The sequence below is a fragment of the Lissotriton helveticus genome, chromosome 2_2 (genome assembly GCF_964261635.1).
Source record: "Lissotriton helveticus chromosome 2_2, aLisHel1.1, whole genome shotgun sequence".
Lineage (NCBI taxonomy): Eukaryota > Metazoa > Chordata > Amphibia > Caudata > Salamandridae > Lissotriton > Lissotriton helveticus.
Genome location: NC_136060.1, coordinates 370,548,255 through 370,572,080, shown reverse-complemented (window position 1 = coordinate 370,572,080; position 23,826 = coordinate 370,548,255). Strand labels below are relative to the sequence as shown.

At 46.6% G+C, this 23,826-nt stretch overlaps 1 protein-coding gene across 4 annotated transcripts in view; it reads left to right on the top strand.

The window, feature by feature from the left end:
* The window catches only part of RGS12 (regulator of G protein signaling 12), a 760,012-nt gene that overhangs the window by 341,105 nt on the left and 395,081 nt on the right, over positions 1-23,826 (top strand). The window lies entirely within an intron of this gene.

Genomic DNA, 23,826 nt, shown 5'->3' with positions numbered 1-23,826 from the left:
AGGCTTTGGCCAGGGTCCCTGGTTTCCAGTCATGACTCCGGGGAGTCCCAAGACAACAATCAGACCCTCCAGGATATCGCGATTTCGCGATTTGCAAAAAAATCGCGAAATCGGCAGTTTTGTAAAAATGCCGCGATTCTTACAAAACTGCCTGCGAAATCCAGCACTTTCTATTGGCTCCGTGGCTCTCATCACCAGGGAGCCAATAGAAAGGGTCAGGGGGTCAGGTCAAATGGTCTCTCATCCTGTGTGCGCCGTGCATTACTCCCCCTCACCTCACATGTGCCGCCTCCTCTCACCTGCTCCTGTCTCCTGCTGCTGCCTCCCCCTCCCAGGATTTCACATCGCGGCTGTGCTGTGCTGGGCCGGTGTTTTTCACATGCAAATGAGACAGACAGGGCCCCTTGGAAATGAAACGCAAAGATAACAAAAGGGCAGACAGAGATGGGGAGTATGTGCACGAGCTGCTGGAAGCAGAGGAAGTTCCGAACTCCACGTTCTCTCGTGGTTAGAGCCCACAAAGCAAAGCGAAAACCTATTTTACAGAATGCATAAAAAAGATAATTCTGAAATTGTGCTTGGACGTTTACAAATTGTTATTTTCTGCTCTGTATTTTTAGCATTTGCTGTAAACGGAAGTATGGTGATAATTCTTTGACTTTTAAGTACCGCTCCTTAACAAAGTTCAACAGTTAGATTGCACCTTAAAAAGCCCTTGTTAATTACAGGAATCACACTTTTTTTTTTTACCTCTGAGGACGAAAACCTGAGGTAGCTATGACGGGAATTGAAATGTTTGGCTTCGATGCCGTAGGATTGGCCTCGAACAATCTTTCCCCTTGTCTGAGGTTTCTTTGCATTGTCATTCAAACACTGCAAAGGAAAGCACAAGGTTTCGGCATATGTAGCATATAATTCTACTACTACTGTAACTACTTCTAATTCTACGTATATTGTTATTAATATTATAATAAATAATAATAATGCTAATACTAACAAATGTAATAATAAGATTCTAAGGTCCAACTCGTCTGTATTTATTTTAAGGGAAACAAAGTTTCCACATTGTAAATAAACCAAATATACATGGCTTCATGTTGTTAAATAACTAAAAAAACTAAATATCTGTGTTTGTTGTAGGAAAAATGGCCAAATAAAATGCCGCAAAATTGCCGCTAAATTTCCATATTTGTGCCGCTAAATTTCCATTTTTGTGCCGCTAAATTTGCTAATCCATGCCGCTATATCCTGGGGGGTCTGAACAATACTTATAACGTGGTGGCTCCCAGATTCCTGTAATGATTAAGTGAGGGTCCACAGAAGTCAAAAGGTTAAGAACCACTGGTCAAAAGGTTAAGAACCACTGGTCTAGTGCTTTGAGTATAAAGCTCAGGGATGGCAGGAACAGCGTTTACTAATCCATTGTTATATTAGGAGGTTCAGAAGTCCCGGTCAGTACATTTTATTTAGGGCTTCCAGTTTAAAGGTATTTGCTTTTATAACACTTATGTTTGTATTTATTTTCACTCACCTTGTGTGGATCTATCCATATTTACTGTACGTCCTGTCAAAGAACATATTTGCAAACAAGAACCCCCTCACAACCTGCATTTCTTCTAGATTACATTTTCATTATTCATATCTCTGGTCCAACAATAAACAATATCCCCATTCTCTCAAAATGTGAACATGTAGTAAACATGCCATTGAGGAAATTGAACACATCCTCTTCATATGTCCTATCTGTGCTAGATCCAGGCAGAGATAAGTCAAACCACTGTGCACTCTTTCAATATATGGGGATGTTATCCATGGCAAGGTACACGGTCCGTGGAAGTAGTTTTGGAGAATATATAGACTGTGGAAGGAGATGCAACATATGAAAGTGTAAGAAGCCCCCTTCTTACACATTCGCTTGAATTTCGAATGTTTTTTCTTTCATATAAGGCTTGTTCAATGTGTCATATGAAATAAACTGAACACAATACGAATTTTATGCCTGTATGATACCAGACCAGAGTGTTAATGAAAATTGTATTACAGTGGTCTGGTTGCAATAGGTAGTAGGGTACTATCATAAGAAATGACTTTTCTGATCTGTTCGGTCAAAAGTGCTTAATGTTTTGTCTTTTTGTTTTGTAATAATTGTGTCTGACATTTGTAAATATGTTTTCAGCACTTGTAAATACATGCCTCTGTGCAGGACAACGAGTAAACCTCGGATTTTTCGCTAAATAAAAAAATTTCTATCTAATCTTTCATATAAAAAAAAGTGAAGCGCCCAAGGATTGAATCACTTAGGGTGCAATTCTGCTCCAAAAAATAAAGCTGCAGAATCTAAAAACAGTGACCGGGTCTCCTCTTTTCTTGAAAAATGGTATTTAAAATACCAGCATTCTTACTTCCTCCTCTGCCTGCTGCCAGCACAACTGGGAACCAGCTCTGAACGGCTTCCTGAGTCATAAGTTTAGAAAATACTTTCATCAGGAACACTGGTGCCTGTTCCCAAAAGGGTCTGAGGTATACAGGTACCGAAGAACATATGACAAGTTTTGTGCTGTAAGTCGGACCTATGCCACACATCACCTAGGCCTCTTCATGAGTGCTAAATTCCTAGAGTAAAAAATGCAAACCGTTTCAAAACATCAGACAATGCGACAATGCTGTTTTTCAAAAGCAGATGTAACTACAAAGAGCACATTTTGATAGTACATTTTTATTGCATGGCAGCTGTTGAGTGCGGTGGGTTTCTGGAAGGGGAAGTGGACGCATCTGTGGTCGGTCCAGTGGGGTTCGGTGGTGTGGTTGAAGGTAACATGGGGGCTTGCAGAGAAGATGGGGTCCAGTGTGTGCCCAGCGGCGTGAGTGGGTGTCGTCACGAGCTGTTTGAGTCCGAGGTTGTCGATCAGGGCAGTGGAGTTGGCGTCGTTGTTGTTCTCAAGGTGGAAGTACAGGTCCCCGAGGAGGATGTAGTCCGTGGAAGCAAGGGTGTGGGTGCTGATGAGGTCGGTGATGGCGTCGCTGAACTGTGGTCGGGGTCCGGGTGGTCTGTAGACGAGTGTTCCTCTGAGGGTGGTGTTGGGGTCGGTGTGGATCTGGAAGTGCATGTGTTCGGCAGCAGTCAGGGTGTCGTCGGTGTTGGTTGAGACTCTGAGGGTGTCCTTGCGATTCCCCCTCCCACTCCATTGGTGCGGTCTCTGCGGGAGATCTTGTAGCCCTCTGGGATGGCTATGGAGATGTCCAGTGCCGAGGTGGCGCTCAGCCAGGTCTCCGTCAGGAAGGCGACGTCAGGGGTGGTTTAGTCTAGGAGGTCCCAGAGTTCAATGGCGTGCTTGCAGGCGGAGCGGGTGTTGAGGAGGATGCATCAGAGGTGGTTGGGTTCTCTGGTTGATGGTTTGGCGGGCCGGATGCTGGTGAAGCTGCAGTTCTGGCAGGTGAAGGGCCCTTGAGTATGCTTCGGGATGGCCTGGTAGCAGGAGTGATCTCGTCCGGGGTTGAGTGCTTGGAGGGTGCTGGAGTCGTAGTGCAGTCTGGTGCTGTGGCGGCTTCGGGGTCCAGGGGTTCCGGTGCTGGGCGCGGTCCAGGCCTGTTCGGTGCGCAATCAGCGTGCCCGCTGCGCGCGTCCGCTGCGCGTCCTGTCGGTGATTGCCATATAGGCGGAGGGAGAGGGGTGCGGCTGGGAGGTGGGAGCGGGCGGCGAGGGGTCGTGGGCCCGGGGAAGCGGCGGGAAGCGAGTGTCACAGAAGGCAAGAGGGAGGAGTGGGGGGGGGCTGTGGCGGTGAAAATAACACCAGAAAAACAAAATGGCAGAAGGAACAACAGTTGCAGGACAGGAAATGAAAACCAATAACCCACAAGGATAGCGCTGGCGAGGCTCAGGGGGCTCGAACCCTGCAGGAGGCAGCAGCAGAGCCGAGCGAGATCGGAGGGAGCAGCTGGCGGCAGTGGGAGTGAGGTCGAGACTGTGTTTGAGTGTGAGTTGGTCTGCTGTGTTTTTGTGGTGTAACCTTGTTGTGCAATAGACATGGAGAAGCAAAGTTGTGATGTGTGACACGTTACTTATATGGTTTGCATATGTTTAGGGCAGAAGGTGTATGAGTCAGTGGTAGTGGTGCAGCATGTAGGTCATGCAGTAAGCTTCTCAATTGTCCAATGGATGAGAGGCGGTTAGAAGAGTTGCTTTATGTGTGTTAGGTGTGGTGAAAGAGAAAAAGCTTTGCATTGTAGTTTGTTCCTTTGTGTAGTTTGAAAGGTGGGTGTATGATTGTATCGCTGTGTACCACCTATCTGATTATTTTGACAATAACTGTTTCTTATCCTTATCTGATATTGTTACTTGAGCTGAATTCTCCTTCTCTTCTCGTTATGTATCACTTGTATTTGATTTTTGGTGACTACAACTGATTGGCATTCTTTTTGTTATCGATACTGGAGTAGTACTCTACCTTCATCATTTTGTAAAGCGCTCCGATATCCCTTGGGATCTGGTTCGCGCTATGTAAAACTTTATATAAAAAATAAAAAATTGAAATTATCCCAGCCAAAGTTGCAGCCTCCCTGTCCTACCAAATATCACCACCTATAGAGTCCCTCCTCAATCTCTCTCCAAGAGAGGGTCACATCCCTCTGGAATGGAAAGCAGCACATGTTGTGCCTATCCGCAAGAACTCCAAGGCTCCTATGACTGATCTTTCCAATCTCTTCCCCATCTCGTTTCTCCTTCTCCTGAGCCAGCAAACTATTAGAGAAACACATCAACAAACATCTGTCCGACCATGTCGAACTCACTGGTAGTTTAGATTCCTCCCAGTCAGGCTTCAGACCCAAATACAGCACCGAATCAGTCCTGCTAGCGGTTACAGACAACATCAGGATGACCCTAGACAGGGGCCAATCGATGATTCTGGTGCTGCTAGAGCTTTCTGCCGCATTCGACACGGTCTCACATGAGATATTACTCAGGAGACTGGAAGAGTTTGGACTAAGAAATTCTGCCCTACGGTGGATGAAGAGCTTTCTCTCCTCCAGGACCCAGACCGTTAATCTTGTCCCGTATCGCTCGGCGTCTATGAAGCTGACCAAAGGAGTCCCCCAGGGCTCGTGTCTGAGCCCTACCTTGTTTAATATCTATGTGGCTCCCTTGGCAAATCTCCAAAGAACTTGTGATTTCATCCCTATCTCCTATGCCGACAATACACAGTTCTTATTCCCCTTCAGTAAACTTACCCCAGCTGTACAGTCAGCGTTCTCGTCTGGAATGAAGGCTATATTCAATCGGATGAGATGTAACTTTTTTCAATTTAATGTGGGGAAGACCGAGATCATGCCCTTTGGTGATGCCCCTTTACTATGGACTCCGGATTGGTGGCCGGTGGACCTAGGCACCCTCCCACCCCCTGTGCCCCCAAGTATATTGTCACAAACCTAGGCATTCGCCTGGACCAGACTCTCACTCTGAAGGAGCACGCAGCTCAGACCGCTGGCTCCTGCTTCCATATGCTGGTCTACCACGCCAAGTTTTCCCCTTGCTTCCCGAGTCCACTCGGAAGACCCTGACGCAGGCACTAATACTGAGCCGTCTGGACTACTGCAATGGCCTCTTGGTCTCGGCCAATGAGTCCTTGCTCAGCAGATTGCAGGTAGTTCAGAACACTGCGGCACGACTGGTCCTAAATGCTCCCTCCCGGATTGCCTCTCGTCCTCTCCTCCATCAACTACATTGGCTCCAAGTGCGCGAGCGGGTCAAGTTTAAGGTTTGCTGCACGATCCACAAAGCCTTAAACAATCTCGCCCGCTTATCTTGATGAGAAACGCACGCCGTATACACCCTCCAGGTCCCTCCGCTCTGAAGCCAAATCCCTTCTTGTGGTTCCCCGAGTTAGGAGGGCCAGATTGAGAGGAAAGGCTTTCTCCCACTTTGGTCTCCTCTATTGGAACCAGCTTCCCTTGTACTTAAGACTATGCCCAGTCCACCTACATTTCAGAAAGCCCACCTACAATTCAGAAAGCCCCTTAAGACCTTCCGCTTCTGCCTCTGATCTTGTTCCAGCTCCTCAGCTCCTCTGATGCATGTCTGCAGTGCAGAGATACCCCCTCGGGGGTCGATTCAGGTGCTATATAGAAATAAATAAATAAAATATAAATAAATAAAGAAACCCCTCGGAGGTACCCACCTCCCATGTGAAACATCTCGGATCTGGCCCATCCAACCCATCTCTGAGACCCCCCTTCTATCACTTATTATCTTTAGTGTGTACCCTCTCTCTGTCCTGGTTCTCGGGCTGTAAATGATCTTCAGATTCCTGTCGGTGACCTGGCCCACTCACCACCTCTCGGATCTTGTTCCCTCTGCAGTTGCTCCTAGACCTTCAGAGTTTCTATCCACCTCGCTGCAATAGGGCGCTTTCGCAGGCCTTTTGCATCTTCCCTACTCAAAGCCCTGCCCTCCGCCCTGGCCCAAAATGTCACGTCCTGTCTCCAAAGTCCCATCCCTGGACCAGTAGTGGATTTCCATGCCATGGTGATCCTTTGTCTGGCAAGGGCTAGAGCAAGAGCTATAAATCTACTCCCAACTTTTCACTTAGGTGGGCGGGGGGAGAGTCCCAGCAAGCAGACCTCAACCGTCATGCAAAGTGTACTTCCCAGCACCATACCCACCACCTCCACCACCCCAGCCCAGAATGGCCTCAGGTCAGCACATGCCCATGTCATATGTATAAAATCCTCATCTTTGCAACTATACCTGGGGTACCTGCAGGCTTCACTACCATAGGCAACCCGCAGCCTGTGAGGCGTCATTTAAGTCATGTGTAGGAAAACTGCATGTATTTCAACCTCTTGGAGTGAGAAACCGGTTTGGGATAAGCAAGGGCCTTGTTCCATTCTGGGTCTGTAAGCTCCTACTCCAGTGCCAACTCCCAGCGCTCATGCAGCTTTGTGAAGGGCTTATGGGTTGCTTCAGACAAAGAGCAGTATACCTACTTCACCAAATGGCCCGCTGACCGCAGGATCAGCAAGGAATGTGACACTGGGTATGTTTTCGGCCCCCCCCCTCACCCCCAATAGATCCCTAAGTGCATGCACTAGGGCTTCAAAGTGGAGAAATTGACCTGAAGTGGGGCCAGTATTATCCGCCAAGTCCTCAAAGGGAGCCAGGGTATTCTGGTGGAGCTCCCACTGTGTCCAACCCCGCCCTGGTCCAAGCCAATAATTGTTCATGTGTAAAGACAGAGATCACGTCCCCATGTGGCAGTCCTATCAGAGGCAGGACTCGTGAGAACCGGGGTGGGGGGGGAGGGGTAGGGGTGTCCGCTGTTTTGGACACTCCTAGCCTCCAGCATTGCAGAGCCGTAGTCCGGAGCATAGCCGTGGGATGTCCACTGCTAGGTTAAGCAATTTGGCCAACAACCCTGGTGCACCCCCCCTCTCCCTCGTCCAGTCCATATCCTCCAGTCCCCTCCCTTCCAGCCACTGTGCGACCTATTGAAGTTGGGCAGCTAAGAAATATAACTCGGTGTGGCAACCCAAGGCCTCCTTCCTTCATGGGTCGTTGCAGGGTTGCAAAGGACACTCTCAGTAGGAAGTCCAGCTGACGGAACCAACCTGCCGGCATTGTGATCGGGAGATTAATAAAATAATAAAATAGGCGTGGGAGCATAACCATCTAAGATTTGGAGACCCGGGCCATGATAGGTAGTCGTAAGGAGCACCATAAGGGATCACTCACCTGAAGGGATCGTAAAGCCACCCCAAGGTTTTCCTCTTGGAGATCATCCAAAGTGTGGTATCTAAACGTCAACTGTGCCCAATTAGGTTCACCTGGAAGTTGCGGGGGCCGCGGGAGTGCTAGGGATAAGGGGAATCGGTCAGTTTTACCCCTATTCACTTTCAAGCGGACACTTTTTCAAATTTCCCTAAGAGCTCGAGGGTTGTAATGGTGCCCGTTGCTGCGTCGTCCGCATATAGAGAGAATATGTTCTCGTAAACATATTCCCATGCCCTCTCCGCCCGACCTGACCAGAATCGCTAGTGGCTCAATCACAAAGGTGAACAGCAAGGGTGATAAGGGGCATCCTTGCCTATTCCCCCTGAAGAATCCGTATTGCTGTTAAACAATCTTGCCCATTCGAACTCGCGCTGTGGGGCCTCATACAGTAATTTAATCCATTTCAGCCACTTTCCCCCAAATCCCATCCGCTGCATAGTTGCTACCAAATAATCCCATCGTACAGTGTCGAAGGCCTTTTCCAGGTCAATCAAAAGGAAGGCTGTTTTGTGGGATTGCTTGGATTTCCAAATGGAATAACACCAAGTAAAGGTATCGTGGATTAAACCAACCTGGACAGTATGAACCCATTCTGGTCAGACTGTATTAGGGTGAGCATATATGGGAGCAGCCTATGCACCACAATTTTACTTGGGATCTTAAAGTCCATATTCAACATGGAAAGTGGACGGAAGTCTTTCGTGGTGCCCCCTGGGGCTTTGGACTTAGGGAGAGGGATCACCACAGCATCGCCCAACGAGTCTAGAAGACACCCTAGCCTCATAGATTCCATGCAAAGAGCTACCAGTCTGGGAACCAATATTGGAGCATAAGCAGAGTAGAATTCTGCTGGAAGGCCATCTGGGTCTGGGGTCTTCCCACTGGCCCTGGTTTTAATGGCGACTCAGACTTCTTGCTCTGTTATACTACCACCCAAGGCTTCTCTTTCTTGTGGATCCAGTTTCCGAATGTGCAAGTCCCCCAGAAAATCTGCCTGTATCTGCGATGTGGGAAGGGCTGGTGCACTGTATAAGTCCTTCTAATGCTAACAACATAAGGCGTTAATTGCCTCGAGGTCGTAAATAGTTGTGCCGTTCCCGTCCCTTACTTCTGTGATTGACGACCCCCGATATTCTGGCTCGACCAGCCACGCTAACAATCGGCCAGGTCTCCCATCCTCCTCTTGGACCATCGTGAGGTATCCCCTATAGTCATGGCACCGCAGCTTCTCTAGGGCCTCATTGTATTGCGTACACGCTTCCTTCAAACCCTGCGTGTCCTCAGCCTCTGTTCCCTGCTCCTTTCCTAATTGATGTAGTTTGTCTTCTAGCAATTCCAGCTCCGAGTGCATTCTCTCTGGGTCCCTATGGAGTGTCCCAGGCCGTGTCCGCATATCACTGTCTTAAATGCTTCCCATTCCACCAGCCTTGTAGATAGCATCTGTGCGTGGTCTGCGAAGTAATTATCAATGGCTGACCGCAGTGTTTCTTTAAAACACACATTCTCCAGGACCAGAGGATTGAGCCTCCACAGGGGGATCAAAGGCTGGCGTCTGAACTCAAGTAACAGCGAACAGTGATCAGATATTATGCAACCTAGATATTCAGTGTGGGGAATAGCCGCCCCTAGGTTATGTGAGCACGGAAAGGTATCTAAATGTGTATGCAGGTGGTACATGGGTGAATAAAAGGAATACTCACTTACATTAGTATGTTGTGTCCTCCAAATATCCTCCACTTCCCAGTGCGAAATCCAGCCCGCATCCCTGTCGCATTAGTATGTGCTTGGGCCCATGGCAATGGGGGTGTCGAATGATCCATAATAATATCAGACACAATAGCCGAACCCTCTGCTCCCTGGTTTACTGAGAGACTCAGAAAGATGAGAGAGTGGTGTCGTAGACAGGAGAGGTTGTGGCGTACAGATTTAGAGCCTTTGGGTAGGGAATCGCACAAACCGTGTCTAAAAGAGTATAAAGCAGCTATTATGGAGGAAAAGGGGCGATAGTATTCAAAGATCACAGAATCAATAAAATCCTCTAAGGATCTTTTTAATGTTATCAATTATCTTACTTCCCCTCATGTCACTGATCCTTCAGAAGTTTCCCACGAGTTTTGTCCCAGGGTTTTCAAACGAAAATTACAGATATTTACTCCCTATTGGATGCCTCCAACTCCAACGCAGGGACGCCTGCTCGGCCTATCCTCCTTAAAAAGTGAGGCTACACTTACAGACGAGACTCCCAGGCTACTCACTTTCCCTTGTATGTCGCCAGATGTTACCGATCGGCTTCTAGAACAAGTCAAATCGGGCTCACTGTTGGATCCCTGCCCCCTTAAGGTGCTAAAAACTGGTCGTGAGATCATTATTCCTCTCCTTACTGCTGTTCTGAATGTTGCCATCTCAGAGGGACAGTATCCCACCTTGTGGAAGACGGCAGTGGTTAAGCCACTTTTGAAGAAGCCCTCTTTGGACCCTACAGAATTGAAAAATTATGGGCCGATCTCATTGCTTCCTGTCCCTGCTAAGGTTCTGGAAACTTACTTAAACTCTCACCTCAGTACCTACCTAAAGGAGCACCAATTACTCAATGGCTAACAACATGGATTCAGAACCCACCATAGTACGGAGCACTGACTGCAGTATTTAACAATATCCGTACGCAAGTAGACGCAGTGCATACCAGTTTGCTTGTGCTACTTGACCTCCCTGCAGCCTTTGATACCCTATCCCCTCTGAGGCTGGTTGAATGCCTCAGAGAGATAGGCATCGGGGGCTCAGCCTTGGGGCTTCTGGCCTCCTTTCTCTGTGATTGGGCACAGACAGTGACATTTGGCCAATTCTACTCGGCCTCCAAACCCCTGTTGTGCGGTGTTCCTCAGGGCTCCTCCCTGAGCCCAACACTTTTCAATATCTATGTTGACCCACTGGCTAAGGTTGTGAGATCCTATGGGTTGAAGGTGTTGTCCTATGCGAACGACACCCAAATAATGGTATCCATCTCTCACAGTATGGGTATTCTGCCCTTAATTTTAGGAATTGTATGCAGGCAGTCTCCTCCTGGATGGTGGAAAATGTCATGAAATTGAACTGGGAGAAGACTGAGGTCGTGATTTTTGGCAGTAAACTGGAGATTTGGTCCAGGGAATGGTGACTGGACACACTTGGCATCTGTCCCTGCCTGCTATCCCATGGGAAAAATCTAGGGGTCATAGTGGATAATTTACTCTCCCTCAGTTTGCAGGTCAGCAGGACAGTGTCCACATCTTTTGGGATAATCAGGATCCTCAGGAAAATTTCCCATTTCCTCTCTTATGACTCACGCAAGTAGGTGGTTATTGGCTTGGTAACGTCCAGATTGGAAATCCCTTTATTTGGGCATTAATAAAGACCTGGTGCGACGTCTGCAGTTGGTGCAGAAGCTGCGGCCAGGCTCGTGATGAACCTACCGAACTACCATTCAGTCACAGCCTCGATTAGGACGCTGCACTGGCTCTCTCTGGACCGTAGGAGTCTTTTCAAAACACTGTGCCTAACTCATAATGCCTATTATGGCTCTGGCCCAGAGGGTATTTAGGCAATTTTCCATCGGTATGTTCCCACCAGACATCTCCGGTCCTCCGATAAAAATCTGTTAACAGTACCGAGGTTTAAAAAGGCAAAATTGGGAGGTAGAGCCTTCTCCACTGCTGCTGCTAAGCTGTGGAACTCACTCCCGGAAGAGGTTTCTAGTCGGGTGTCTCATCCGCTCTTCCGTAAAGCCTTGAAGACCTGGCTTTTCTCACAGATTTCAGTTTGAGCTTGCCTTTTTGTCTGCACTTTCAGTTCCGCAATAGCGCCTTGACGCCCTTGGCCAAAGCTTTCCACTCTACAAGTTCAATATTTATTCATTCAGATAGTGTTGAAATCACCCCCCAGGAGTTTATCTCCTGTAGCTAAATTGGCCAGTGGAGTCGAGAGTCTATGTAAGAAGGAGACTTGATTCTGGTGTAGCGGGAATTCCGTTCTCCTACAGAACTGTGCATAGAGATTCGGAACCTCAGTGAATTAGGGTGCCCCAAAACTCACCTCAGTACCCAAAAATCCCCTTACCGAGCTAGCTACAGTGTCTCATTGGTCAGTATGACTTCCCAATGATTAGACAGACCAGAACATGAACTTAGAATACCTCAGGCATCGTGGAACACAGGAACACTCTTTCGTTATGCAATCATTACAAACCAGAACGTGGAGTAAAAGAGGACACGTGCACGTTTGAAATATTTATTTACTAATGCAGGGTTCTCAAGCGCAGTATCTTAGATAATACTAGCAAACATATTATCACAAGCAAAGTTATCAGCATAGTTAAGTCCATAAAATGCGAAAGGTGATAGCATGCTAATTGGCTTAAATGAATAGGCTTTAGCAACACCTGAATCTCACCCTCCCTAACTAGCATAGAATATTATTATCTATGAAGGTCTCATTGGGTTTTAGCAGGGCGGGCCCATACCTCAAAATCTCAGTGGCAGAGGATCACATCATCTTCCACCAGCTCTCTGCATGCGAAGCCCCATCAAGTGTTTTTCGTGTGCTCTCAGCAAAGCAATATAAAACACGCGTAAAGCCAGATCTTGGCAGCAGCTGCATTCATGTTCTGTCTAGAAAGGTGCGAAGATCAGACCTTACAACAACACTGTGTCGAGTTATCCTGGGAAACTTCAGCACTCACTGTGCAGACATGTTTTACCAAACAAAGCTGATATCAGAGCAATAACATATTATTCTCATCTAAATCACACCGCTCTTCTAGGTTCAATCAATCAATCAAAACACTTGTATAGCGCGCTACTCACCCGGGAGGGTCTCAAGGCGCTTGGGGGAAGCGGTCTGCTACTGCTCGAACAGCCAGGTCTTGAGTTGCTTCCTGAAGGCAGCAAAATCCAAGGCAGCAGCAGGGCACAGCAGATGGAGGCAGTAGCAGGGGTGTGTGGGGGCGACCTCGCCTGGTCACAGGCTCAGCGGTTGAAAGCTAAAATAACAATTGTGTCGTGTGCAAAAGCAGCTAAAGGAAAAATGCTGTTTAAACACTTTAATAAGCTCATGCTAACTTAACACTGTATATAGGTAAGCAGTATCTATGTGACACCCCCCCGCCCCCCAATGATCCGAGCATGGACAAAATAAGGAATGTAGCCTCTGGAAGTCACTGGAAGTTCCAAGACCAGAATAGGGCACTTCATGAAAACAGAGTTCAATAATAACTAGTCAGGTCAATTTGTAAAAAATTTGCTAAAAGGAAAAGTTTATTAATACTCAAGTCAATAGGTCTGGGTTTGTAAAAAAAATTTGAAACATGAAGGGGACTTTATCCAAAGTCTCGAATGTTTTTCAGGACAGGACTGAATATGCAAAATACGCAGCAACAGCCTCCAGCATGAAATCACAGTCATCATCCGAAAACAGTTCAGCCATCCAATTCAGTAGTGGGAAAGAACATGCATGCTCCTCCAGCACAGGAGCCTCTAGCATCATCAGAGGACAACTCGGTGGGTTTTCGATATAGCTCTGTGCCAAGAAGTCTTGCGCCGCTGCAAGTACGTTCCATTGACCCATTAGTCCATGCATCGCTGCCAAGGCCATAATCCTTTCGCCAGGACAAACCAACTCGTGAGTTACTACGGGACCCATCAGGTGATTAAAGTCGACGTCAGGAGATACCATCTTGCAGAGACACAAATCAATGGCCCAGTCGAAATCGCAGCTCAGACAATGAAACACAGGCTGGACACATGTGAAATAGGAAAATCGAAAAGATAATCCAAACGCCGTGCTTAAAGTCGCAAGCTGCAGTATGCCATAGTATTAGAGCATCCGGTTGCGAAATAGTGCCAGGAGGTGCTGAGCGGCTTCTAACACAAGAGGGGTATCCATTGTTAATAAAACAGTATATCACCAGAACGCCTGCAGCCAGCGCCAGCAAAACCGGAAACCCTCCAAACAAGCTTGAAAAGATACTGTGAAAGAAAGCAGGGATGACCCCAAAAATCTTCTCAAAAGAAGTCACGAGACCACTGCTAACTAATTTAAAAAAATGTGGCAGGCCAGACGTGGAGGATGCATTAAATATTTGATGGACCAACTCGCTGAAATGCAATGGCAAATCGGTATTCAAAAGCGCCTGCACCTCTGTGCGAGTGTTAGCTATGTGAAGGACGAATGTTTCTTGAGCCGAACTCAGGGCCACTTCTTTTTGAGACAAAAGGGCTCTTATTCTACTCATACCATTGAACTCTGTTTTCAAGGTTGGGATACGCGGCTAGATGGAAACATCCGAATCCCCATGTGTAGGAGGATACAGAACGTTTTTGCAACACACCCCACGTTCTGATACGGGTACCACATAACCGACACCTTTAATTAACCCACAACAGTCTTCGTTATTTAAAAGTAAATAACTTCCATTTGCCAGTAATGTGAATGTAGGAACAATTGCGGGAACAGGAGTGCCTTTCAAAACACAGGCTAAATTAGGCCGGTCCTGGTTACATGAACCGTGCAATTGAATGTGTCTACAGATTAATGAGTGATCAGGTGATTCTGTGCACTCCTCCCCTTTAAGATAAACCTCTTTCTCGTCTTTGAGGCAACTGTATGTGAATGGAAGGGACCATACCTCATGGAGGAAAGAACTGCCTAATGGTTCATATCTACCTATGGCAATATAACGCATACAATTTGTAAATTTATATAAAGCAAATGGCAATGTAATCAAACCGTGGATAAGCCACGTCGCAGCAGTGGCTTCTGCCACAGAAAATGGCAAAGACTCCAACTTCTCAATGTGTAACATGGAAAAAGATGCATCTCGCATGGAAAGCAAGCGCTGCTTGTAAGTTAAATTAAAAGGGGCAAAAAGAGAGGAAACATTCATGTAACACCAAGGCACACGCCCAGCCTTCAGTGTTTGCAGGGTCCAGGCAAATTGCATAATTGAACACAACTGATTTTGACCATGGTATAATACAGACACCTCATCCTGCACAATATCAACAACAGAAGAAACAATGTTATTCAACGTGTAAATGCGGGAAGCATGTTAATACTATTATCCACAACTGCAAGTACTTCTTCAAAATTTGCTTGATCAATAGCACGAAGGCGTGTAGCAGCCTCAATTTGTGAAGTCTTCCAGATTTCATTGTAAATTGCATATATCATTCTTTTAGATCTACCACTAGCCGGGCCTTTAATGAAATCGTTTAAATCCACATCATCAGTGAGCTTGGAGAGATGTAGTTTAACCGCAGCCAAGGTAGAATGTTTCAGCCAATTCTGACATAATTTTCCTACAGAATAAGTGGTGACAGAACGGTCTGTATCAAAGCGGGGGTCAGGCCTAACATGTGTAAACCCCTCAGCTAAACCCAGAAAACGATGTTGGCATGAATCTGAACTTTTGTGCCACATCAGCCAACCTTTTGGATCCAAACTGGAAATGTTAAAGGACTCATTTTGCAATAAGGCTTGCAAGTCAGCAATGGAAAATCGTTTAACATTATTCCAACCGGAATATTCCTCTAAATTAGGGACCGTAGGTGTATTTAACTTTTTAGAAGTAGCCAATCCAAAGCATGTAGTCTGTGAAATACTAGAATTCAAAAACAACATATGATTTGGGATGAGACATGCTCTGTGCAAAGCCTCAGTGCCTTGTACCTGCCAACTTTTAGAACCCCAAACTGATTTAACGTCAATGGTTTCCTTCCATAGCTCATAGCCTTCCATAGCCAAATCGTCTAGAAAGGACTTCGAATACAATAATTTGTGATCGGTAAGTCTAACCTTGGACATGGGCTACTGTGTCATTTTGAAATAAAAAGACTCGGTATTGGACTGATAAAAGTCGGTAAGATAAGTGTACTTTTTCAAAAACGTAATTGAACTGCCTTGTATAGGGGCTGGGCAATGTTCCCACTGTGTGTAATGTACAGTTTCCCTTCTGGAATTTGCTTTATGTAGAAAATGGTTGCCAAAATGTTGGAAGCAAAATAATTCACCATAATTAACAGAATCTAAGTATAAATCCTCAGCATCAAAGGCAGCGTAATATTTCAAATCAGAAAATAATGTTTCAACGGCCTGAACATCCCAATCATCAGACCGTATGTTTTGTTTCACTACATCCCCCATGTTAACTCTCAGTACATTGAGGACATTAACCACTTCAGTAGGGCCATGTATCTGAAATTTAACCGCATCCCACACAATCCCATCAAGAACAGGCCAAGCTGTGATGTTAACAAAATGTAAGTCTCTTTTCAGTCGATGTACTGCATGGGACGAGGAAAGGGGGGGGCCAAAGTTCCATTAAGATGTCGAATGCATGACCTTTCTTCAACATAGTGTCCTTCAATAAGGCAGAAAAAATAAAACACCAAACCAACTGACATAAAAAGGTATACACCAAAAAGCACCAGCCAAATCTATGTCCAAGGAGGAATCAAAAAATGTTTTTTTAAATAACGTGGCATAAACTGCAAAACGTGAGGGCTTTTTCGAATTTTGTGAAACAGAGTCAAAAGAGAACCTGGATTCGGTGGCCAAACGTGTTTGCAAATCCGGCATCGATAAGTCAGTAGGGTAAGTGTAATCAAGTTCATCAATGTGATCAATTGGTAAAGTACTTAATAAAGGACTGGAAACGGCAGGCATCTCAAGGGCCACCTCAGGCAAAGGATTAGAAGAAGAGGCCATAACAGAATGTCTCGCAATCGAAGGACAGGAGACTGCCGGAGTTATACTATGAAGAATCGGCCATTCTGTGTATCTTGACATTATCAATAGAGATAAACCTGTTTTCCTTACGACCAGGTAGTGGTCGTAAAATGACTGTTCTTGTGCCCTTCACTCCAAGCACAGGAACCGGCGCTCGATATGAAGGACCAAATTCTTTCTTGTTATCGATCTTCTCTCGAACTAGTTCTCCAACTAGGGGTAGCCAGCCAACTACCGGAATCTGCAACGCTTCATCCGACGTGGAGGGCAAATGTTCCTTTGCAAGACTGTCTCTGGTCTTTTGTAGATCCTGTAAAACATTGAAATGTTCATCTACGTCAAAGGCTGTGGCGCGGGACACGCCGTCTAGACCGTCAAGGTCCGGGACAAACATCTCGACACCAAAGAGCATTTCCTACGGGGTCCGCCCACCCAGAGACCTTCTAGGGAGATTATTAAGAGCACGCTGCACGCCATTGAGGTGGGCTAGCCAGTTTCTGCCAGTGCCTATAACACGTGCTGTCAAAGATTGCTTTAAGTCACTGTTCATTCGCTCCACTACACTATTACCCTCAGGTCTGTAGGGAGACGAAAACCTGACTTGGACCCCCATCAAAGTCATGGCATCCTTATACGCCTTAGAGGCGAAAGCCGGACCCTGATCCGAATGGAAGGTACCACAGGCAAAAATCCCTACAAAGACACGCAAATCTCTTATGACAGTCCGTGAATCAGCGCTGCGATGGGGCCATACCCACACAAAGCGTGTGCATGAATCAACTACTACTTGGATGTACTTATACGCAGTATCAGAAGAAAAAGGACCGCAGTGATCTAAATAAACACAACCTAGTGGTTTATTAGATATGTACAACTGTGTCTGTGGCGGACGCGCAGCAGTCGAAGGCTTAATCTGCTGGCAAATATCACATTGAAGGACATAATCGCGCGTCTGTTTGTACAGTCCCCGCCACCAGAACCGTAGTTGTAATTGAGTTACAGTGGCCGAGACGCCCGCATGCGCAGACGCCACACCTTCATGCGCCGCTGTAATCAAGCTTGCCCTGCGATCAGAGTTGGGAATCAACCGTTCTCCAACATCAGGAATTTTCACAAAAGGAACCTTATAAAGCTTATAAAGCGGTTAATGGTCATGGACCTGTCTATCTTGAACACAAGCTCACGGCCCACGTCCCAAGTAGGACGCTACGCTCCTCCAACAAAGCCCTTCTCTCTGTACCCAGAGTTCGAACAGTTAGAAACGGAGATAGAGCTTTCAGTAAAACTGCCCCAGAAGCATGGAACTCCCTCCCTATTCAGCTGAGGTTAGAGCCCGACCACATGAAATTTCGAAAACAACTGAAAACCTGGCTCTTCTAGCCAGTTGAGTACTCCTACTCCCTGGATCAGTTGGTCATGGGGATCCTTTTTGCCTACTAGCGCTCTGAGACCTTCGGGTGATTTATGCGCGATACAAATGAAATAAAATGGAAATGGAAATCGGGACTTAAGTGGTATGTGTACTTCGAAGGGAATCCCGTAGGATGATTATTTCCCTTCTCAGTGGCAGCTACTGCCGCCAAGATGTCACTATCAATCTTACTTTTGGACCGTGTAACTGCTGCAACTAAATATGTAGATACCGCTGATTTCGCCGCTTCATCAGCAAGCAAATTACCGACAGCGTGAACTCCTACACGCTGATGGCCGAGAGTATGAATCACAAACACGAGTGGCAACTGCTCTTTGAGCTCAGCAACTCGTACCCAGATTAATTTATGTTTTATTGTGCTACCCTTGGAATCACGAAAGTCATTTTGAATCCAAAAGAACAAGTTTTCATTGTAAGACTGGACACAGTAGTAAGAGTCACTCACAATAAGAGTCGTCACACTAGGATCTGCGTACTCCAACGCTAATAAAAGAGCACGAAGCTCTGCTAATTGTGCGGTGCAGTCCCCTAAAATCTGCGTGTGAACGACCCTGGATTTGAACTCATCGTTCACCATGGCACCGACCACAATGGCGCATGCGGAAACATAGGCATGTTTAGAGCCATGCGCAACCTGCGCCGAACCATCAGTGTAAATGATGCAACGGACATCCTCCAAAGGTCGCATTGCTAAAGGAGCCGGATGAACGAATTCATACTGTAAATACTCCTGTGACCGTAACGTGGCGTCAAAAATAAACGTGACATCTTGAGATGTCAAGGAAGCAGCCCATTGAATCCACCAAGGGTGCAAAGCTTTAGAATTAGGTACACTGGCTTTCGTAACTGCCTCCAAGGCAGGACAAGGGGTAACAACCAACATGCGCTTTCCCTGTGACAGGGTACTTTCCTTAGGAATTGCCATCTGCACAGCCGTTAAAACTTTCTCCACAGTGGAAAATCGCATTTCAGCCGATGTGTACAAGTGTGACTTGTAAGCAATAGGTACTGTGTCTCCCTCATTAAATGTTAGGTACGTGAAACCCACCGTCCCAGGGATAATTCTTATCACCAGGTTGGTGTGGTTATCATGAGTCAGTAAGAATTTAGATTCAAGCAGATCAGCCTGCAAGGATTGCAAAATGGCTGAGTGCTCAGGCAGCCAGCATGATTTGGTAAAAGTTAGTTGTATCAAAGCATACAAAGGCTTGATACGCTGGGCATAAACCGGAATGTATGTCCTTCCAAAATTCAAGAAACCCAGTAAAGACTGTAATTTTTCAGTGTTGTGGGAGCGCGCAATAGAGCGCATTTCTCCAAGAAGTGAGGTGCCAAACCTCTACCTTCATTGTTGAGCTTGTAGCCCAGGAACAACACTGTGTACTCTGCAATGTGCGATTTTGCAAAGTTAAACTTGTAACCCATGTCTGCAAAGGTACAAATTATGCTGTTGACTCTACACAGATGCTCCCAAATTTCGTCGTCCGTGAGATAGATGTCATCCACATACGAGCATGCATCTGGGTCGATCCTCTCTAAAAGAGACAATGCGGGCAGTAAAATTTCCAGGACTATTCTTATAGCCCATTGGAAGACGCCGAAATTGTTTTTGGACCCCAGCGCAAGTAAAGCTGGTCCATTGGGAACTAAGACTATGCAATCTGTGGGCATAAAAAACGTTAGAAATGTCAAGCGTGGTCTTAAAACGCTTACGCACAAGACTATTCACTAAACCAGAACCGTGAGTATTCTGTACTGCACAGTTACGACAATGTGAGTTTAAATGCCGGTAATCCAATACCAAACGATATGAACCGTCGGGCTTGGTCACAGTAAAAAGAGGGTTATTCATCGGAGACACACACGTTTCAATCACTCCTTGATATTCCAATTGTTCAAGGATGGCCGCGACGGAAGTTTTGGCTTCACGCCGGATGGGATGTTGAGGTTTAGGCAGCGGCTGAGACCGTAACGGAATTTCGTGGCATGGTGACCATTTATCCCAACCACATTGGTTGCGGTACAGAGCCGGCGCTAGAGCTTTAGCCCACTCTTCTGCAAAATGCAGCGCATGCTCTTTCGAGACAGTGTTCGCGAAACTGGGTAGGATTACCTCCTCCCCTCGCGGTGCTGCGAGAACAAAAGGTGGGGGCCAGTCAGCCTCCGAAAGCAAAATGTCATACGTAGACGAAAGATTTTCCCAAAAATACCCCTTTTACGGTACGTTGTATGTCACCTTCTATTAACAGGACAATTTCATAAAGTCTATCAGGGGGAGCAACTCTTGTATCAGCTGTTTCTATCACAACATAAATGTCAGTCGCTGTCGCCCTCAGTAGTGGACGCAGGGCCTCTCACTATGGTAATCTCCGCCGCGCTGTCCAGCAAGGTCAGAGCCCAAGTCAGATTCCGAAGCCGCGTTCTCACTATCGCGACTTTCTTTTTGGCAAACTGCGGTCTCTTCGGCATTGAGCCGTCTTGTTTTCCTGCACCTTCTTTCGGGTGGTGCTGGTCGCGTCCATGCTGACCACCTCAACCCCTTCTGCCTCCTCCACCACCGGTCGTCGCGGCCGATGATTCCTGAAAGGAACGAGGAGAGCGTTGATCAGAAACCTGAAATCGATCAGGTGATTTAATCGTCGCGCAAGTCATAAACTCGCTCTGTTTGTGCAGGCAATTGAGACCCAGGACTAGAATCCTGCGTTTGTGGTCGCTGTTGCTTTCCCTGTTTCTGTTTTTTTAGGCCAATTTTGTTTCTTGGACTTGGGCTGAACTTCCGTATCTGAAGTTTGCACCTGTGGTTGCTTTTTCTCTTTGACAAAAAACGGTTTTAGACCCTTGCTATTGCGACCCACGGTTTTATACGCAGCCACAACAATCCTCGCTAACTGTTGGGGTTTATCTGCATCGGGAATAGCTGCCAAAGCATTGGCCACTTGAAAGTTCACTGCATCCCCCTTGACATTAGCAAGAATGAGATCGCAAACTATCTCAAAGGAGCCACATATGTGCATACCCAATTCAACGGCTGCCTCCGGTCCGTGATCATCCTGAACACGTTTAATGATCGTCGGCAGGACAGCCATAGATGGAGTGCCATAACGCCTCGCGTAGACTGCTGCAAATGTTCTACCCCAGGTCACAGTCAGCGAGTCCAGGAGCCAAATCCTTCGGTAAACTAATTGTTAAAATCCTGTGCTTGTCACCAGGAGTTGTTAGGAAATACCGCTTCCAGCTGGTCAAATTTCTCGGCAAGCCAGAAAGGAAAATCATCCTTATCCTGGGGACGCTTACCAAATACAGCATTGACCATTACGGGACTGAGCTTCAATCCGCCCTGTCCGGCCGGAAGTGCCGCACCACCCGGGGGCCCACCCGGAAGATGTCGACCTATGTATTGTACTAAGGCACGAATCACGGCAATAGAGACTACATGTAGTCTACGAACTTCCGCCAGGGTACAATTGCCGTGCTGAGGATGAGGAGTAAATCCACCCAAAATAGGCCAATTTGCGCCCGTAATGGATCAAGGACCTAACCTCGGGCGGTTAAAGAATGGGGTAGGGCGCCACCAAACCAAACTCGATGCTGCCAATGATCAATAGGAACTTCCTGTGCCCTGTACGGCGTATATTCAGCTGGCACCGGTGAGGGAGTGTAATTGTGGAACAAACCAGAGTTAGCGACCACAGCCGGAAATGTCACCCACGAATAAAACAGTTCTTATGGGTAAGCAGCATCCGCACTCACCACCATTATCACAGCCAAGCCCTCCAAGGGTACCTGGTAAGTCTGTAAATGATTGCGCACCGCAACTCGACTATGCTGCGGAATGTCAACTGGTTGAGCCATGACGGCACAGGAATGTAGAAAAACAAAGCAAACTTTGTAGCACAACTGGGTAGTAATTCAAGGAAACCGTTTTAGAAAGATTCAAGCTTGAAAAGACCTATTTCAAAAATAGGTAGGTTTTTCCAACACCGCCGTTTTCCGGAAACGACCATGAAGGGGTTAAGGATTGAATGATAAACTACTCGAGTGTCATGATATAAGACCGACAACGTTAGGCGCCATGTAGCGGGAATTCCGTTCTCCTACAGAACTGTGCATAGAGATTCGGAACCTCAGTGAATTAGGGTGCTCCAAAACTCACCTTAGTACCCAAAAATCCCCTTACCGAGCTAGCTACAGTGTCTCATTGGTCAGTATGACTTCCCAATGATTAGACAGACCAGAACATGAACTTAGAATACCTCAGGCATCGTGGAACACATGAACACTCTTTCGTTATGCAATCATTACAAACCAGAACGTGGAGTAAAAGAGGACACGTGCACGTTTGAAATATTTATTTACTAATGCAGGGTTCTCAAGCGCAGTATCTTAGATAATACTAGCAAACCTATTATCACAAGCAAAGTTATCAGCAAAGTTAACAGTCCATAAAATGCGAAAGGTGATAGCATGCTAATTGGCTTAAATGAATAGGCTTTAGCAACACCTGAATCTCACCCTCCCTAACTAGCATATAATATTATCTATGAAGGTCTCATTGGGTTTTAGCAGGGCGGGCCCATACCTCAAAATCTCAGTGGCAGAGGATCACATCATCTTCCACCAGCTCTCTGCATGCGAAGCCCCATCAAGTGTTTTTCGTGTGCTCTCAGCAAAGCAATATAAAACGCGCGTAAAGCCAGATCTTGGCAGCAGCTGCATTCATATTATGTCTAGAAAGGTGCGAAGATCAGACCTTACAACAACACTGTGTCGAGTTATCCTGGGAAACTTCAGCACTCACTGTGCAGACATGTTTTACCAAACAAAGCTGATATCAGAGCAATAACATATTATTCTCATCTAAATCACACCGCTCTTCTAGGTTGAAAGCTAAAATAACAATTATGTGTCGTGTGCAAAAGCAGCTAAAGGAAAAATGGCGTTTAAACACTTTAATAAGCTCATGCTAACTTAACACGGTATATAGGTAAGCAGTATCTAGATGACACTGGTTAGGGGGCGTAGATGCTCACAAGGGTAATCTACCGTCCCCACATCCTCCCCGCAACTAAAACATATCGCTCTTCTTTGTCAATAAGTGTACACTGTGGTTCGAATGGTACTCCTGCCCTCACCCATATCTACACCACGAAACGGAGGTAGCAAAGATCTGTCCTCACCATCTCCTGTACACCATCTCCACCTCGCATTGAATAAGATGCCTTTCTTGCAGCATAGCTGTATGAACTCCTTTGCTTTGCAAATATCTATGGATATTGTGTCGCTTGGTTGCAGACCCCATCCCTCTGATATATTCCATATCAATATTTTTAATGTGTAGTGTAGTGTAGCCATAAAAAGATGTACAGTACCAACCTGTTCATCTCCCCTCCCAATCCCCATCTCCTGAGTTAATAATGCTACACCACCCTTGCATAATGAACAAACAACTATAAAATGGAATTTAACCCCTTGCCTGCTTCTGTCGGCTGTGGGCTGACTGCAGCACTACATCGCTAGTGCTGTTGTCGGCCAACGCACGACGGGGCCCCGCCCATTTTGCGGAAGTGCCACACTGCCGCAAAATCGCGGCCGTAGGTAAGGGGATAACATCCCAAAACGTAAACTCCCCTTCCCAAGAGCAGTCTAGCAACGGCCAACCGTCTAAACCGTAAATAATCTATGACGTCAGTTTAAAAGACCCAAACCCGGAAAAGTGCAGGCCTTCCAATAGAGGGAAGGCTTCTATTCAAGGGCAACAGTTTTGGGACATTCGCGCCAGCCCGGGTCTCCATCAAGCACTCACAAACGTCCCCCTTGTACAATGTCCGGATAACGTATGGTCAGGTGAGTGCCGCCGTTCTTCAGCATA